Below are 10,402 nucleotides of genomic sequence, written 5' to 3'. Positions count from 1 at the left end.
CTAAGTTAGGCTTGTTCTTCCATTTCAGCTACATTTCAGCATGTTTTTAGCTAATTTCAGCTGTTTCTCAGCAAGTTCTTCTGCTATAAGCATTCACACTGCGTTCTCGCGGGAAATGCAATTTCTCTAGTTTGATTTTGGGGCTGGAAAAAGAAGGTTCTCACTTATCTGCCTGCAAGATTATATGTATTCAGACTCTTTCCTCCCTCATGAGGCGGAGGAATGATGATGTGTAGTGGGGAGGCAGAGCTTCTATTTCGGTGGTTCTGATAGCTCACCCTTTGCTTCTCCTCTCTAACTTCAACTGGCAATCGTGCCATTCGCAGCATGCCCATTCCCCAGCGTCCCCTGCAGCACCTCCAGATGGATTCGGCTCCCATTTGTCATTCCTAGGAATGTGGTGGCGTCAGCAGTTACGCTCAAACCTCCACCGATGGCGCCACGCTACCTCTATGAGAAATCTCAGCCCTGCCTGAGGTCACCCTACTGCCTTATTACAGTTTTAAATCTACACAGTGATGGATAATGATTACGCCGTTGCCCTATTTACTCTGCGGTGGCAAACAGGCACACGGATTTCACTTATTTGCTGCTGCGCCGCTGCATTTAATATCAGAGCAGACTAGATTTCTGCTTCACGGCCAGCGTGTGGTTTCTGATCGGCAAATGAATCAGGGCTGTTTGTGGAGTTCAGCAAACAGCTGAGGTGGCAGCAAAACAATGAAAGAAACACACTAAACCAGTACGACACAACAAATAAGCAGCACGACACAGATCAGAACCACAGGGCTGCGAGGACATGAGAACGAGAAACAAACAGGAGGAGCAGCTAAACCGAGGAATATGAGCACGATGGGAGGGGTGATTAGTAAGAGAGAGCAGCTGGGTGGATCACCTAATGGACTGCAGGTGTGAGGACACAGGTTCTAAGAAGAGCGGAGGACAAAAGTGACAAAATAATTATTATAGGAACTGCATTTCCCGTGGAAATGCTTATCGCTGAATGATTTTTGCAGAAAGCTGCAGAAGAAGCTTAAACCAGGCTGAAAAGGTTCAAATTAAACAGCTGACGATTGCTGAATGGAGGACAATAAAAGCTGAAAACGGCAGGAAAAACAACCAAAATGTGTAGAAAAAAGTTAAAAAGAGCAGAAATGTAACAAATATGAGCAGAATAAGCAGAAGGCGGCTGAATTGATTAGAAAAGAATATAAAATTAGCAACAACCAAAAAACAAAAAACAAAGCTGAAATTATCCAAATGAGATAGAAAGTAGCATAAAAGTTAACATTATTAGAAAGAAGCACAAAAGACGGATTCTAACAAAAATATCAAATTAGGGCTAAAATTAGCAGAAAAAAAATATAAGAAAAGTAGCTAAAAAAAAGCTGAAATTAGCAAAAAGAAGCTGAAAAAAGAACAAAAAAGCTTAAATTAGCTGAAAGAAGCTGAACTAAAGAAAAAAAATGAAATACTGTAGGTGGGGAAAAGTTTTAAACAGCTAAAGGTTTTGAAAAATGTGGAGGTTAATATGGTCAAAAAGCTAAATGTGTCAAAAAGTAAAGTTTGCACAAATACCAAAAGTCACAGCAGGAATGTCGTGAATGAGCCGAACGTTTTGAAACAGGAACTGTTGGAATAGAACAAAAGTCCTGGAACAAGAACAACCGTACGGAAGAAAAACGGATTTCAGTGCGAACGATTCAGAAACGTTCACAGACTGTCAAACATTGAATCTTTTAATTGTTGGCTCTCTGATGAAACTCTAGTTTTTATTGAGTAACATTTTAAGTCGTGCTTTAAAAAGCTCAACAGCAGAAAAGCAGAATAATCACAATTTGTGTTTAAAATAAAGAGAACCGTCTTCATTCACTGCAGAGAGTTTATTATTATTTTGTTGCATTTCTGTTTGTGCTTCAAATGAAGTAGACAATATATAAAATGGTAACAGTTAAATCCTGCAGTGATGACAAAAACCCTGAATCTTTCTCTAAACTGTAAAGAACAAAGTAAAACATGAAGGTCAGGGAACTTTTCTGACACTCAACTTCTTTTATAAAACGGATCAGTCTGTTTTTTTTATTTGTTTTTATGGACAGAAACTTAAATTGTGCAGCGAGGGAAAGAAACACAACAAAAACCTTTCATTCACATGATTTTTATTAACAAATCACACAAACAAGTAGAAATTTACAAGAGACACAAATTAATTTATTTAATTTTAATGAAATAAAGAGCTCAAAAACCAGAATTTTGTTATTTATTTGGTAGTAAATTATTGGAAATGCACCCTGAGCATGTTTTAATTAAAAAAAGCACACATTTGTTCAATAAAGCACAGCTACTACCAGATCACACGTTAGCTCACTATCCGTCAAACTGATGGAGTTATAACCGGTTTTGTGGCAGCGGCCATTTTGAACTCCAAAAGTTTCAAGTCGTAGATGTACAAATTTATTATTTCTGAAAGTCTCAACAAAACTTGTTCAGGAAATTACACGATCACCTGCTTTAATGAAAAACAACAACATTCATCACTTCTCATATTCGCTCACACAGGTCGATCTGATCTTTAAGTTTAATTCCAGCGGCCTTCATAATCCGTATAACTGACGGCATTCATCAAATCCTTTTTCACAGCAGAAGTTTAAATTTGTCACCGCACGAGAAACGTGGGAGTTAATGAAAAATAATCCTAACGACGTGAACGTGGGATAAAAAGCAGCGTGAAGGACCTGGATGTGATCATTGTCATTAACACACCTGTTCACCAACACGGAACGAGCCTCGTGTCACCGTGACAGGCGTCGTCATCGGCTCCACACCTGCTGCTGAAGAGGAGGGATAAAAGTGACGAAGGGCAACGCTAATCAAATGTTGGTTTGTGTGTGAACGAAAGAAACTGGATGAAGTGGTACGCCAACCATCACTGACGGGGTTGAATAGTGAGTGTTTGTAGTTTTGATGAGTGTTTTTCTGGACTGGCGAGTGGAGGGATTGATTTTATCCACCAACAGGTGCAATGGTGGCGCCAGGGGGTGACCAGTGGTGACCCTGACCAATATAAATTAATTTTTGGCCACCCCAATCATTTGACAAAACTATATTTTTAAGCAATATAAAAACTAGAATAGTTTCCTCCAACGACAGCACGGTCAGTTTACATATGTACACGGCGGGGGCCATCTTGGATTTTGACATGGCAACACAAGTTTTGACCGTGAACTTTTTTATGTCTAGATGCATCCGCACACCAAAATAGAAGTCGGCGCGTTGCTTATTTTTCAAGTCATCCAACTCACAAGATTAACATACATGCATATATGGTGGCAGCCATCTTGGATTTTGACTTGGCTACCCAGTTTTCGTACGGAGCTTCTCTCAATCCGAGATGCATTCACAAACCAAAACATAAATCGGTACCCCACTTGTTATTTCCCGTTCTTCTCTCCTTGACAGGTGACAATGTGATAAATGCAACATTTAACTGTAATATATCGTGCTGACTTTTATTTTTTCTTTGATTTATTGCAACAACTGAAACAAGATGTCTATTTAAACCCAAGCTGACAGCTCTGCTCTAAACTCCCGTATAGCTTCAAAAATCCACCGCCTGAAACAGGAAGAATCACCGGCAGCCCCCGTCGATGCTGATCTAATAAATTACAGTCAATTACTTCCATGTTTAACATCATTCTGGAGTTTAGCGGGGGCTTTGTGCTGGACGTACGCCTCACAACAGTCACTTTGATGAGCAGGGATTATAAATTAGGCAATTAGCGCTCTGTCAGGCTGGAGGGGAAAGGGCTCCGCTGCTCATTTTCAGAATTCAGTTTTTGGCATCGAAGCTTTCGAGGAGCTGCAGTCTTGTGTCGGGCTGTCAGATGGGGAGGGCTGGAGGTCAGTTGATTACGGGTGGTGGACATTTTGGACCTAATGCAAACAAAGCATCAGAGCTACAGTGAGACAGGATCTCTGTTTAACCTGATTCCATTCACTGTCACGTGCACATGCACAGGCTGCCAGGAACTTGGGTCCCCAGGCGAGGGCTGGGGGCTGCTGAGAGGGGGAAAACATTAGCCTAATAAGGGCCATCTGGTGACCATCCATTAATTTGACCATCCTTGAAGTACCCGACCCAAAATGTCATTTTTCACTTTTCAGACTAATCCGCAAGGCGTCAATGTGAACTTGGGCCAAATGACTTAAGATGGAAAATCAGGGAGGAAACAGGAAGGAAGCAGGAGATAGAGACAGGAATGAGACAGGAAGGAAGCTGGGGAAGGAAGCAGGAGCTAGAGACAGGAAAGAAGTAGAGGAAGGAAACGGGAAGAAGACAGGAAGGAGATATGGAAAAAAGACGGGAAGGAAACGGAAAGGACACAGGAAGGAAGCAAGGTAAGGAGACAGGAAGGGAGCTGGGGAAGGAAGCAGGAGATAGACAGGAAGAAGACAGGAAAGATGTAGAGGAAGGAAATGGTAAGAAGACAGGAAGGAAACAGGGAAAGGAGACAGGAAGGAAGCAGGGTAAGAAGACAGGAAGGAAGGGGGGAAGGAGACAGGAAAAGGAGACAGGAAGGAAACAGGAGAAGGATACAGGAATTAAACAGGGGAAGGAGACAGGGGAAGGAGACGGGAAGGAAGTGGGAAGGATACAGGAAGGAGACAGTGGAAGGATAAAGGAAGGAAGCAGGGAAGAAGACAGGGGAAAGAGACTAGAAGGAAACAGGGGAAGGAGACTAGAAGGAAACAGGGGAAGGAGATTAGAAGGAAACAGGGGAAGGAGACAGGAAGGAAACATTCAGACTCAGTTTCCTGTTTCCTCCTAGTTTTAAACTTTTTCAGGTCTGAACAAAGATTAATGGTGAAAGAGCTCCTTTAGATGTACAAAAACTTATTTAAAACTGCTCCATTGTTGTTGTGGTTTCTGGAGCCTAAAGTTTGAGGAGTCGAGTCCAGCTGTCCACCTTTCATCCACTAGGGACATTTTTCAAAGCTCCACTTTACAAATGAAAACATAAAGTCCAGGCCAAATATCCACCAAGACAAGATGCAGCAATCGTCTCAGTGGAGGGAATAATAGGGAAACAGTGTGATGGATCCCCCCGGAGAGCATCCCAGACCCTGACTGACTCATTTACCGTGTGGAGTGAGTTTTAAATGAGTGCGTGCTCGCACACGTGAACAGATCTACCCTCACCCAGCTGGGGTTCTTCACAGCTGTAATCAAGCTGCCTGATTAGATGCCTGCACGAAGCACCTTTCTGTCACTTACCAATAAACTCCACAAGGTCATATGCAAATTCTTTCTTTCAAATAGCGACACGGGAGATGTGTCTGATTTCTTTTCTTAATCTTTCAAGCAAACCGGTCATTTCTCTTCCACATAAACAGATTTTATATATTTTTCTCTCAAACATTGGTTGCTCTTTGTGTTCAAGGTTGTTTTGAGTGCGGCGACGTTGCATCATGAAAGCACGCCGTCGGTCTCGCCAAGGTAAAATGTTAAACACTTATTTATTTATTTATTTTTATACAAACCACTTCAGTGCGCAGGGACACTCTGTCCTCCAAAATGTCCTTACAGAGTTGTTTCAAAACATAACGGAGGCTATCTTTATTATATGGACAAAGGATACGGTTGCACATCTTGATTCAGCGCCGCCGTTGATCCTGCCATGGGAAATACGAGGAATCAATTATAAGGAACTGTTTTTCTGTTGCTCTTTGATTTATTCTGTTCTGGGTTGTTTTAAAATGCCAAGTTTCTTAAATACCGTGGAGAAGCAGGTCTAACTACAGTCCTGGTAGCAGCTTGGTGTCTTTAAGGCGGCACCGTCCAACATTTTCACCCCTCCTGTTAATCTTTCCATTTTGTTGCTCTACGTTGGATTTTTAATGTGGTTAAAACCAGTCATTTTCCTAAAATACTCCAGATTAAAAAAGGAAAACAGGGGAAAACTTGCTTTATTGTAAAAATTAAATAAAATTAAAAAGTGGTGCAGACATACCCCCTTCGCTTTGAAGGCCCAACCATTACCTTAAGCCGCATAATTAGTTAAATAAGATTTGATCTCAGTAAATATTTGTTCTGATAACCAACAGAATCAACACCAGTCCAATACATTTAAGGGCTACCACCAAGCACAAGGCATCATGAAGACCAAGGAACTCTCCACACAGGTCAGAGACATAGACTGAAGAAGAATAGATCAGAGTTTGGTATAAAAATATATTCCAAACTCTGAATGGAGCTCCATTAAACCCGTTCTTAGGCAAAAGAAAAATGATGTCACCACATCAGATCTGCCAAGAGAGGGTCGTCCACCAAAACTCACAGAGCGGGTCAGGAGACTGGACCCTGATGGAGCTGAGCGGCTCTTCTGCAGAGAACAGAGGACCAACACCGAGCTGGGCTACATGGAAGAGCGGCGGAAAGAAGTCGTTGCATGAAGAAATACCAGCTGGACTGTTTGAAATTTCTTCCTCAACCATGTGGAAGAAGATGTTGTCAGCTAAGACCAAAGTTTAAGTTTTAATCCATCCAGAAGACAGGTCCATCCAGGCAGTGGACCTGACTCAGTGTTTTTAAACCAGGAGTATGTTTTTGTAGAATTATTGCTCAGATGTTCAACATTAGTAAAGATAAAATGTCTACAGTTCACTCACTTTTATAGACCTGTCAAAATTTGGTATGGTAGTAGATGAGAGTCAACCCCAACACATACTCTGAGCTCTAACAGATCACACGAGACATTTGTTTATATCTTTGGTGAACATTCAAGTACTGGTACAAGTTCAAGAATCTTTATTATCCCCAAGGGGCAATGTGTTTCACAGTCGGTACATAAAACATCCAGACTAGACAAGGAGACATTAAAATAACAGAAATCACTGTTTGTTGAGAAGCCTGATCTCTGCAAGGATGAATACGTTTTTCAGTCTGTTCGTCCAACATCTGGGCATCAGATACCTGCGTCCAGATGGAAGCAACCTGAACTCACCATGGAGTGGATGATCAGGATCTGCCAGAATCAGCCTGGCCTTGTTCACTGACTTCTCCTTGTGTAGGTCAGTGAGGTTCTGGAGGTCAGTGAGGTTCTGGAGGGCTATGCCAGCAGTTTCGCTGCACATCCCGAGTTTGTTCCAGTTTTTACATGTCATGAGTCCAAACCAACAGATGAAGATGATGAAAGTTTAGAGACTCAATAAAACATGAATAATACATTCGCATAAAAGTAGAGTCAACATTAAAACCACAGAGCTTCTGATAAAAATCCATTCACTGGTGGGCCTTCTTACAACGTGAGCCTGTGAACATGGCAGCAGGCGATACGGTTTCAGGTTTACAGCATGGTGGTGCAGTACAAGTCGCATCTATTATGCGTCACCGCTGTCAACCCTGAAACATGGGTCGGTGTTGTGCCAAAAAATTGATTGACTGTCAGATGGCGGCCACGGGAGCGTGCATGGGAGGACTTTAACAAGAATTTAACAAGATTAACACTTTAAAAACAATTATTTGTTTGCTCGGCATTATAGTAAAGGTGTGTCTCAGTCTAACTTTTCCTTCATAAATGCACTTTAATGGTCAAATCAGCTTCATTTCGCCGGGGCGGCGCAGCCAAATGAAGCTGATTCGGTTGCTCCAGGCAGACGACGGTGGCAGTTATGGCAAGTCGATTGTGTCATTAATAGCTACTTTTACTTATTACATGATGCAACGGCATGCCATACTGCTCGACTGCCATCTAGTGGCTGAAAATGGTAGTGTTCAATATTTTCAGTCAGAACGAATGAAAACGGTCATATCTCAGCCAAAAATTGTTTTATAGATATGAGGGAAAAAATCCATAAATACGTTGCAGGGCATGAACATTATGCAAAAAACAGTGAAAAATACGGTACTCCGGGCAAAAACATGCATGTTAGGCTGATTGGTAACTCTAAATTGTCCCTAGGTGTGAGTGAGAGAGTGAATGATTGTTTGTCTATGCGTCCCTGTGATGGACTGGAGATCTGTCCAGGGTGTCCCTCACTTCTCACACAGTGACTGCTGGACATGGACACCAGCGAACCAGAAAGGGAGAAGCGGGTAAAGATAAAGGATGAATGGAGTTCAGGTTTGTAGCTGGCGCCACTTGTCTAGAAAGCTAAGACTTGAATACCAAACGAATGCCTTCGAAGTTGAAGTTAAACTCGTTTGTGACGCCGTGTGGTCTTTTTGTTTCCATTCATTGTCGAAGGTTGGCACGGAGGAAGGAAACACAAAAATAAAACCAAACCTTCGTGGAGGGTTTCAAAGAAAATGCAGCAAAGCTTAATTAATACATTTATATCTGTTTGTGTCTTTGGGGGACCCACAAAATTAAAAAGGTACATTCTGCTTCTTCTTAATGAGTCTCCTTCCAGGCAACAATCTGGGTTTAAACACTTTTACTCTCCAGCAGAAATGAGGTGAAGGTTCAAATCTCAGGCGGGCGAGACAGGAGATACGAGACATTTTCCATCAACTTCAACCATAGCACAAGTTACTTACTTCCATCTTTGATAGCCATGTTCATCGGTGCATCGACCTGCCTTTTTTATTTTTTTCAAGGAGTTGTTTTTAAAAAAAAATTTCAGAGCAAATCTGCAAATACAGACTGAACGTGGCTCGCTCAGGGACACTGTGATTAAAAGATGAGATGGAAAAAGAGAAGTTAGTCCCGCTGCCAAACAACACACAGTCCCATCCAAACCCTGGAAGGAGCCCAGAGCTCCGGTTGCCAAACGAAGGGGGACTTTTCTCCATGTTTGTGCCTTAACTAGCAAATAAACTGCTTTTTGTGTGAGTCACTGCCAGAGATAGACCCGTTAGCAGGGCTGGATCACAATACGGCTGATTATTTCATCTTTAATAAAGCTGCAGGGATGCCAGCAGTGGAGAAAACGGCACCGAAAAGGCTCCTTTGTTCTTTCAACAAGGTGGAAAACACTGGAATGTTGGTTAATAGCCGCAAATGCGACTGTCTTGTCCCTCGTTTGTTGAAAGTAGGCCGTGTGCGGCGCCACTCTCATCGCTGACTACATGCTGTACCCGAGAGAAGATCAAAGATGCTGCAGAAGGGATTAGCCACCTTTCCGAAAGGTGAACGACGATGCTAATTCTTGACTCTGCAGCTCGGCGTCTTTTAAGTGACAGAAGCTTCAAAACGAGACGTCGCGAGTCTGCCGAGCGTGGCCTCGTTTCTCTCGGAGCCAGAAAAACAAACAGCGACGAGGAAGAGTATTTAACTTAAAAGTCAGGGGGCGTCACTGAGCACTTCAGTCGAGATAAAGCCTAGTATTCCTGAAGGAATGCATACTGGTTTAAAAATCTGAATTATAAAATGTAATTGTAAGTTTTTTTAAAGTGGTTTGTACGCGTCAGGAAGTGGTGCCGTTGTCTTATTGCTCTCTTGTAATCTCAACAGGAGTCTCCTGGTTAAATAAAGGTTAATCTGTTAAATGTTACCAAACAAGAGGCTGAAAACACCTGAATAAACGTACCTCAACTAAATGAAATGCTGCTCTTTGGGCAGGCCATTCAATCAATCAATCAATCAATCAATCAATCAATCAATCACCCACTGCCTTTATGACAGATCATCTGATGATGAAAAATGGTGAAAAGTTATGTGCATCCCCATGCAATATTTATGTATTATATCACGTTGAGGGTTCTGTTAGTGCTGAGCATATGTGTTGAGAATGACTCTCAGCTACTACCACAGCAAAATGTATCTGAATATCTGTGAAATTGATCGTTATAGCCCTTTTGTGTAGGCTAACGTTAATTAGCCGTGCTAGCCATCTTATCAGAGTTGTCCGAGAGATTTATTTGCCATACACCCCACGCGTCGTGAGGTGGGCCGATATGTACGCAGGGTCCCAGTTACATCCAACAAAAACACAAGTTGTAAAGAAAAACATTCGTAAGATCCGAGTTTGAGTTGAAAGTTCACAAGTTGTAGATTACAGTTTACAGTAATTGAAATACAATCTGTTGGTCCATGGGATATTTTGCTAACAGACGAACAGGGTTAACTGTAGCAGTCACTTGTTGAGGATGATGCGCAGCTATTACCTTACCAACTTCAGCCCAATTTCTTTAAAGCTGACATTTGTCCATTTTTGTGTCCACCAGCTTTGCTTAGCTGTAACGTCCATCTTGTTCTGCTTGTGGCTGCTGATAAAAAAATTCCCTCCATTTGTTCAAGAAACATACGTAAACGTGGAAAATAGATATACGCAACACAAAACACAAAGAAAAGTAAGGTAGGAATTTTGTTTGTGTAGATTCATTTAGGATCCGTTATCTTCAAAAAATAAAATAAAATGAAATAGGCAGCTGGACTTCCTTTCTTGATGGTTCTGCTAA

This window comes from Nematolebias whitei, chromosome 20 (genome assembly GCF_014905685.2).
Source record: "Nematolebias whitei isolate Nwh7 chromosome 20, NemWhi1, whole genome shotgun sequence".
NCBI lineage: Eukaryota > Metazoa > Chordata > Actinopteri > Cyprinodontiformes > Rivulidae > Nematolebias > Nematolebias whitei.
The sequence above is the reverse complement of the archived record's forward strand: the minus strand, read 5'-3'. Positions refer to the sequence as shown.